This window comes from Chiloscyllium plagiosum, unplaced genomic scaffold (assembly GCF_037043375.1).
Source record: "Chiloscyllium plagiosum isolate Xiang-an unplaced genomic scaffold, Cpla_swu_hap1 HiC_scaffold_26, whole genome shotgun sequence".
Lineage (NCBI taxonomy): Eukaryota > Metazoa > Chordata > Chondrichthyes > Orectolobiformes > Hemiscylliidae > Chiloscyllium > Chiloscyllium plagiosum.
The window spans coordinates 45,242,330-45,251,789 of record NW_028270164.1 but is presented as its reverse complement, the minus strand read 5'-3'; the positions used below and the strand labels follow the sequence as shown (position 1 = coordinate 45,251,789).

At 43.8% G+C, this 9,460-nt stretch overlaps 1 pseudogene; it reads left to right on the top strand.

The window, feature by feature from the left end:
* The first annotated feature begins 6,871 nt into the window (after positions 1 to 6,871).
* LOC148145154 (RNA-binding protein with multiple splicing 2 pseudogene) lies at positions 6,872 to 7,440 on the top strand (annotated as a pseudogene).
* The last annotated feature ends 2,020 nt before the right edge of the window (positions 7,441 to 9,460 follow it).

Here is a 9,460-nt window from a genome sequence, read left to right as displayed (position 1 = left end):
CTAGACCATTTGACTTATCTCCATCTCCACATAAGAATAAAATATACATATTTATTAATAGAGGAATGCAGAAATGAATAGGAAGAGGCCATTTGAACCTCAAGTCTGCTCAATCATTCAGTAAGATTATGATTTGATTAACTACAGTATGGAACTAGGCCATTCGGCCCAACAAGTCCAAACTGACCCTCCGAAGAGCAACCCACCCAGACCCAAACCCCCAACCTCTATTTACCCCTGACTAATGCAGCTAATTCACCTAACCTGCACATTTTTGGATTGTGGGAGGAAACAGGAGGAAACCCACGCAGACACGGGGAGAATGTACAAACTCCACGCAGACAGTCACCCCCAAGACAGGAATCGAACCGGGTCCCTAGCGCTGTGAGGCAGCAGTGCTAACCACTGAGCCACCGTGCCATGACCAATTATGATTGATCTTCTAAATTAATTGCATTTTACTGTTTCCATTCTCATATTCCTTATTTTCCATATTGTCCAAGAATCTATTCATCTCAGTCTTGAATATACTCAATGAGTGAACATCCACAGCCCTCTGGAGTAGGGAATTTCAGCAATTCTTAACTCTGAGTGAAGAAGTCCTCATAGCAAGCTGTTTATTTTGAAACCTGGCCCAGTAGTGTTATCATCTTCGAGGAGAAAGTGAGGACTGCAGATGCTGGAGATCAGAGCTGAAAATGTGTTGCTGGAAAAGCGCAGCAGGTCAGGCAGCATCCAAGGAACAGGAGAATTGACGTTTCGGCATAAGCCCTTCTTCAGGAATGAGGAAAGTGTGTCCAGCAGGCTAAGATAAAAGGTAGGGAGGAGGGACTTGGGGGAGGGGCGTTGGAATTGCGATAGGTGGAGGGAGGTCAAGGTGAGGGTGATAGGTCAGAGTGGGATGGGGACAGAGAGGTCAGGAAGAAATTTGCAGGTTAGGAAGGCGGTGCTGAGTTTGAGGGATTTGACTGAGACAAGGTGAGGGGAGGGGAAATGAGGAAACTGGAGAAATCTGAGAATTCTTTCCATTATATTCCCCATGAAGCATAACCTTCCCTGCAAATGCAGCCAAAAATAATCTTTTCTAATTTTCCTCTCTAAGGGATTAATTTTCTCTTTCCCCACATTCATATCATCTGCCATCTTGTTACCTGTCACTAAATATTGCACTTTCTTGATATCCCTTTGAATGTCTGCATGATTATTGCACCTTATTTTCATACCAACTGGTTCTTCGGTATGAATAGTTGGAATGCTTTGACTGTAACCGAGTCCTGAGACCTGATCCTGCTTACACTCTGTAGATTACAACCGACCACTCTGAAAGTAACCCAACTGTGATGCTGTATATTAATCAATACTCAAACGTCTGGTAATCAATTTTGTGTATCAACTCCTTCTGAGAGACCTTACTAAAAGGCTTTGAGAAACCAATTATATTATTTCCAATGATGTGGAGGTGCCGGTGTGGGACTGGGGTGGGCAAAGTTGAAAATCACACAACACCAGGTTACAGTCCAGCACATTTATTTGAAAGTACTCAGTGTTGATATGTGTGATCTTCTTGGAGATCCTCTCCACAAATAAACATGTTGGACTGTAACCTGGTGTCAAATTATTTCGCTGGGTTTGCCTTTCTCTACTTAGTCAATTGCACGTTGAAAAAAACCTGACCGCTTAATAATATTATCAATTTCGGTATCCCAATGATGCTAATTTATTCCATTTAGGGACATTTGAGTTTGTTCCTGAATATCTTTGAATGTCAGATGTTGCTGTAGTTTTTCCCATGCTTGCCTGCTTGCCACAAAGTTTGACTTTTGGGTTCAGTTGAAAGTTAACCACAAAACCTAGATTGACACTACAATAGGCAGGAGATTCTGCCTTTCAGGTGAGCTGTTCAACCAGTTCAATGGATATGAAAGATTGTTCCTTTAAACCTGTGGCTGGCGAATCCATAGGAGTATTGCTCTATTGTCATAGAGGCATAGAGTCATCCTTCAAATTCTGGTGTATTTAAGACTTTCAAAAGGACAACAGAGCAAATATATGTATATATGAAGGTAGATTGGAATTTTGGACTCAAATCAAATTAAAACAGGGAGAGATGCTTATCCAGGATTATGAGATGGCATGAAACTTACGGAAAGCCTGCGTGGACACACATTTTTAACTGATCATTTTTTATTGAGAGTCAATTAATGAGGCAATGAACTGTTAGAATGTTTTAAATGACTCCAACACAAAACGTAGCGGTGGTGATTATTTGTGGCTTCTTTTCTAATGATGGTTACATTTACAGAAGCAGTATCCTCGAACAAAGCAGTGATTTGGAGGTTGTTACCCTTCAGGGTCTGCAGGTGCTCTATTTCTTTGATTGATTTCTTGCATGTTATGCAGGAGCATGCTGTTCCCTGAAGCATGGTTTTAGATTAGATTACATTACATTACATTACAGTGTGGAAACAGGCCCTTCGGCCCAACAAGTCCACACTGACCCGCCGAAGCACAACCCACCCACACCCCTACATTTACCCATTACCTAATGCTACGGGCAATTTAGCATGGCCAATTCACCTGACCGGCACATCTTTGGATTTGTGGGAGGAAACCGGAGCACCCGGAGGAAACCCACGCAGACACGGGGAGAATGTGCAAACTCCACACAGTCAGTCGCCTGAGGCGGGAATTGAACACGGGTCTCAGGCGCTGTGAGGCAGCAGTGCTAACCACTGTGCCACCGTGCCGCCCACTGGATGAGTTTTGTACAGACTCATCCAGTGTTACTTCATCATCTTGAATGCCCAAAACACACACAGGAGGATCTGCATCAGTATCGCTGTATGGTTTTTGGAAGAGTACCAGCAGTTGCTTGTCACCACATTGGTACCTGAGGATACTGGCACAACATTCTTCTGGTCCTTCCATGAAGGAAATTTTCTTTTCTTCACCTTTTTTAACATTCTCCAGCATCAATTTACCTGTCAGAGTAAAAAGTCTGCAAACAAGGAAAGACAGTTATTGATTCATCATATATTGTTTTAATTGGAGAACTCAGCAGTGAAATACAGAGGAATTCCATTGAGTAATGTTGCTATTCTTGGGGCAGGCCAGAGAGGAACTTGAGGTAAGATTCGTTTTGAGTTGGGTGCATAGAATGTGGTAATGAAGTGAATCCTGCTTTAGTCCTGAACAGTGCTCGGTGGTTGAGATTCCTGAAGTACAGGCCAACCAAGTGGACTGGCCAATTGTAAAAGGACTGACTATGAGCACTACTGTTTTTTTTCCTCAAACATATTGATTCTTGTACAGAAATTGACCTATTGAACAAAAACTGCAAATGTTTATTTTCCTCAGAACCCATCACTACTGTTGTATGTGACCTCTCTTCTCATTTTCAAGTAATGGGATGAGGATCAAACAAATTCAGTCCCATATCTCGAACCCCCGGAATTGACATTGGCTGGGTGCACGTTCATGGAGTGACAAATGTTCTACTCCACCCAAACGTGTTCCCAAGGATATCAGGGGCGAAATTTTCTCAACTGCCAGGGCATGTTTGAGCTTATGTGATATTATTTTGTCATCTCCAATGTTTATTGTGTTTGATTTTAACATGGGTGGTATCGGAACTGATCTGGAGTCTGCTTACATTCCAGATTTCATGACAGTTCAGCTCCTCCTTCAACTAGCAACATTAAAATCCATTGACGCCTCCACATCATGTGTGCCAATATTGGACTGAGGTGGACAAGTTCAGAAGTACTATGACACAAGTGTGCAACCTTGTGATTTCAAATAAACCTGTTGGACTATAAGCTGGTGTCATGTGACTTCTAACCATTGGCACACACAGACCACTGCAGTGGCTGAGGTGAATGAAATGAGTCCAAGCAGGGACTCAAACTTTTGACCTTGAAGCTCTGAAGGACTCTGTACCAACTTAATTTGGTCATTTTTTCTGTGTGTGTACTTCTTACAATAAGAATGCAGCAAGGTAGAGAGTGTTTGTACTCTGGGTTAGTCGGCTCGATGTTATATGTATTATTTTTGACATAAATGCAGGCAGTCTTATCAGCAGCTTGTTTGCTGCAAAGGAAAACACAAGTTAACTCTCAGTTACAAAAGCAAATCAAATTGGGAAGGATAGCTTGCCAACTGTAGAGTTGCTAACCCTTCGTGTGTTGTGAATTTTGACCAGCACGGGCAGCAGCTTTAGGACAATGCGGATAGACATTTGAAGGCTGCAGTTATGTGGTGGAATGTTCAGGGATAATTTCAATGATAAGTTCAACCCTGCCTGATGGATACATGAATGAAACCACAGACCAGTGTAAAGTGAGCCATGGTTTGATACACATTGATGTTGAGAGAGCTGACCTCAATTAGGACAGAGAAGGGTGCAACAACTGTCCTTGCTATACCTGTGCTGGGACAGGATAAAAATATCCTGAATACTTTGTCCTGTTGATTAACCAATAATCGCTCCTGATAATTGGACTCTGCCAACTAATCAGCACTTTCTTGTCATGCAGTATAGGTTTTGTTATTTTCTGCTTTTCTTCATGTTCTTGTAAGTTGTTCTGATGATTTCAAGATGAGCTGCTTTGACATACCGTGTCCTTTTTCAGCAATATTCAAGCTCTGCACAACCAAATGCCGCTTTCGTATTTCTCCTTGAGTTCAGCTCAACCGCAGAGGGGAAATTGAATCTCAGGCCTATCTAGTGCAAGTGAGGTAGACCATGATTAGGTCTCTTACATGTATGCAACTTCTCCGGGCTGCATTGTGACCAATTTCTTTCAATTGCAGAGTTCAAAATGTGCTCTGCAATTCTTATCATTGTCGTTGCTGTAAAACACATTGTTACACTATTAACAAATTGAAGATGACTTTTCGTCAACGTGGAAACTTCATTTCTGAAATATCACATCTTGAACATATATGGAGCTTCTAGGCGGACTGAGTAAGTGATCACCTGCGTGAAGGTAACGGAAGATTTACTTTGATCTCTCTCACTAACCTTATCACTCAGTCGATCCCTCATCCCCGAGGACTCTATAGTGACAGAATCTCTGAGATAACTTTTATGCACTTGTGCGTCGACGAGTTTGTCCCAGGGAGGTTAAAGTCCTTGGAATTTAGAGGTTAGAGTCCTCTCATAGTGACATTTGAGGCCCAGAACATAGTACATAAGATAAAGGATATTTACTGTCTGTCTCAATCACCCTGTCTTAGACCGGTTGTTAAGAGGGGAGATCCCCCACCTGAAGGTCAGGACCCTGAAGTGGGTGTGGAGACGCAGGGCATTGAACTAGGAGAGACATAAGTTAGGAAGTTGAGACTTTAAAAATGGGGCAGACATTGGATAATTCGGGTGTCGGAACCCCTTTGCGTCAGTTATGCCAGGATGACCCCCAAAATGAGGAATGGTTCAGGTGCCTGTCAGGATGTTTAAATAGAAAATTGGGAAATTAAATTTGTTTAGTGGAAGGAACTTGGGACATAGATAAATGTTTAAAAGCAGAGGAGGAAATTTGGAAACATAATATGGGGACTAAATGGAAAACTTTAATATCTGTGTGGAGAAAGACTGCTGAGGAAATGACAAATAAATCTAAACAGGTCAGTTAGGAGAATAATGCATATCAAAGAGGATTCGTGTGTGTGATCACGAGGGAAACCCTAAGTCTCGGAAGGTGCTGAAGAGTCAGTGTGAGGAGTGTGATATGATTAGAGAAAAACAAGAAAAGTTGACAAAGGAGAGGGACACGTCTACAGGGGGATGCTCTGACCCAGGAAAACAAATATGGAAGACGCATGAGTGTTTGCACTCTGCGTCAAAAGGCTTCTGGATCAGTCCAATTGGTCAAGTGTGTATACCTAATGCTTTGTTACCCGTCAGAAATTTTTCTGTACCTCTACCAATGTCATCTACTGCATCCGTTGCACCTGGTGTGGTGTCCTCTATATTGGGGAGGCAGGACGCCTTCTTGCGGATTGTTTCAGAGAACATCTCTGGGACACCCGCACCCACCAATCCCACCGCCCCGTGGCTGAACACTTCAACTTCCCCCTCCCACTCTGTCAAGCACATGCAGGTCCTGGGCCTCCTCCACTGCCAAACTGTTACCACCCAATGCCTGGAGGAGCAACGCCTCATATTCCGCCTTTGGACTCTGCAACTACACGGGATAAATGTGGATTTCAACAGCTTCCTCATTTCCGTCCCCCCCCCCCATGTGATACCACTCCCAAGCCTCCAACTCGGCAACCCCCTCCAGACTTGTCCATCACTCCCCCCCCCCGACCTATCACCTTCTCTCTCATCTTCAATCTTCATCCACCTTTTGCTTTCTGAGCTACTTTTCCCCCAAACCCCACCCCCTCCTATTTATCTCTCAGCCCCGACCCATCACCCTCATTCCTGATGAAGGGCTTATGCCCGAAACGTCGATTTTCCTGCTCCTCAGATGCTGCCTGACCTGCTGTGCTTTTCCAGCACCACACTCTTGACTCCACTTTGTTACCAATGCCTATTGACTGTGTTCATGCTGATACACACCTTGGCCAGGAGAGAATGAGAGAGGAAATGCAAAGATACTTTCAGCAGCTAACATTGTCTCTAAAGTTTCTCCATTTGCAGGTAAAGCACACCTTTGGGCCACCACCCCCCGCTCCACAACCTGATTCCAGTCCCACTCCACTTACCCAGCCCCCTAGAAATGTTACCCATTGCGCACTCAACACCAAGTCACATTCCTGGGAATCTTGCTCAGTGCTCAGTGACCCCTTCTGCACTCCCAGCATGAGCACCACCTGGCTGGAGTACAGGAAGACAACGGATTCAATCAGCTCCCCATTCCTGAGCATGAAAAGTGATGAAGCTAACAACAGTGAAAAAGAGGTCTGTACTCTTTTTGTCAGTGGCCTTCGTATGGATACTAAATCATGTGAGCTTTACCTTCTCTTTTGACGATTTAAGGGACATGAAGGTTCACTGATCAAGCTAACATCAAAACAACCAGGCTTTGTTACATTTGTCAGCAGAATGGGAGCAGGAGTAGCAAAGAATGCATTTAAATGGTATTCGATATGATCCTGAAAATCTTCAAATCCCTTCTTGGAATTTGCAAAGGCGAACACAAAGATGGCCAAAAGCAAACTGATGGCTGCACCTAACCCCACAAATATGCATCCTGCCTTGGGACCACACTTCATTGCAAGAGACCTCTACAACCTTGTAGGAACAGCACTGATCCCTGCGTCTCTAGGGGCCTGGACTCCCTATCCAATGTACACAACAGAACTGACCTCAGTCATTCCACATACTACGTTCACTACCCTGCTACTGCAGCTGCAGCACTTCACACTCAGATGTGCTAGTATCCTCCATCTGCAGCATCTCCACAAGGATGGAAGTCTCATCAGTTTGGTTAAGTATTTAATGCATTAATCCAAGAATTGAGACTTCTCCATGGAGTGATAGTCAGAGAGTCATAGAGCTGCACAGCACAAAAACAGACCCTTCAGTCCAACTCGTCCAGGCCGACCAGATATCCCAACCTAATCGAATCCCATTTGCTAGCACCTGGCCCATATCCCTCTAAATCTTTCCTATTCATATACCCATTCAGATACCATTTAAATGTTGCAATTGTACCAGCCTACACCACTTCCTCTGGCAGCTCATTCCATACACGTACCATCCTCTGTGTGAAAAGGTTGCCCCTCAGGTCTCTTTTATATCTTCCCCTCTCACCCAAAACCTATGCCCTCTAGTTCTGGACTCTCCCACCCTAGGGAAACGACTTTATCTGTTTATCCTCTCCATGCTCCTCATGATTTTATAAAACTGTAGAAAGTCACCCCTCAGCCTGTTCAGCCTCTCCCTATAGCTCAAATCCTCCAACCCTGGCAACATCCTTGTAAAATTTTCTGAATCCTTTCGAGTTTCACACATCCTTCCAATAGGAAGGAGACCAGAATCTCACACAATATTCCAAAAGTGGCCTAACCAATGTCCTGTACAGCCACAACATGACCTCCCAAATCCTATAATCAATGCTCTGACCAATAAAGGAAGGCATATCAAACGCCTTCTTCACTATCCTATTTATCTGCGAATATACTTTCAAGGAGCTATGAACCTGCGCTCCCTAAGACCTTATCATTAAGTGCTTAAGTCCTGCAAAGATTTGCTTTCCCAAAATGCAGCACCTCTCATTTATCGAAAATAAACTCCATCTGCCACTCCTCAGCCTATTGGCCCATCTGATCAAGATCCCATTTTAATCTGAGGTAACCTTCTTCACTGTCCACTACACCTCCAATTTTGGTATCATCTGCAAACTTACCAACTATATCTCCTATGTTCAATCCAAATTATTTAATAAATGGCAAAAAGTAGTGGACCCAGCACTGATCCTTGTGGCACTCCACTGATCACAGGCCTCCAGTCTGAAAAGCAACCCTCCACCACCACCCTCTGTTTTCTACCTTCGAGCCAGTTCTGAATTCATATGACTAGTTCTTCCTGTATTCCATGAGATCTAACCTTGCTAACCAATTTCACATGGGGAACCTTGTTGAATGCCTTACTGAAGTCCACACGGATCACATCCACCGCTCTGCCCTTACCACTCCTCTTTGTTGCATTTTCAAAAAACTGAATCACATTCATTAGACATGATTTCACATACACAAAGCCCTTGCCGACTGTCCCTAATCAGTTCTTTCCTTTCCAAATGCATGTACATCCTGTCCCTCAGGATTCCCTGTAACATCTCACCCACCACTGTTGTCAGGCTCACTGGTCTATAGTTCCCTGGCTTGTCCTCACCACCCTTCTTAACCAGTCGCACCACGTTAGCCAACCTCCAGTCTTTTGGCACCTCACCTGTGACTATTGATGATACAAATATCTCAGCAAGGGCCCCAGCAATCACTTCCCTAGCTTCCCACAGAGTTCTCGGGTATACCTGATCAGGTCCTGGGGGTATATCCATCTTTATGCGTTTCAAGACATCCAGCACTTCCTCCTCTGTAATGTGCATAATTTTCACGATGTCACCAACTATTTCCCCACATTCTATATCTTCCATGTCCTTCTCCACAGTAAACACTGATGTAAAATACACATTTAGTATCTCCCCCATCTCCTGCAGCTCCACACAAACCACCTTGCTGCTCTTTGAGGGGCCCTATTCTCTCCCTAATTACCCTTTTGTCCTTAATGTATTTGTAAAAACCCTTTGGATTCTATTCTTGCCAAAGCTATCTCAAGTCCCCTTTTTGCCCTCCTGATTTCGCTCTTAAGTATACTCCTACTGCCTTTATACTCTTCTAAGGATTCACTCGATCTATCCTGTCTATACCTGACCTATATTTCCTTCTTTTTCTTCACCAAACGCTTAATTCCTCTCTTCATCCAGCATTCCCTACACCTACCAGCCTATCC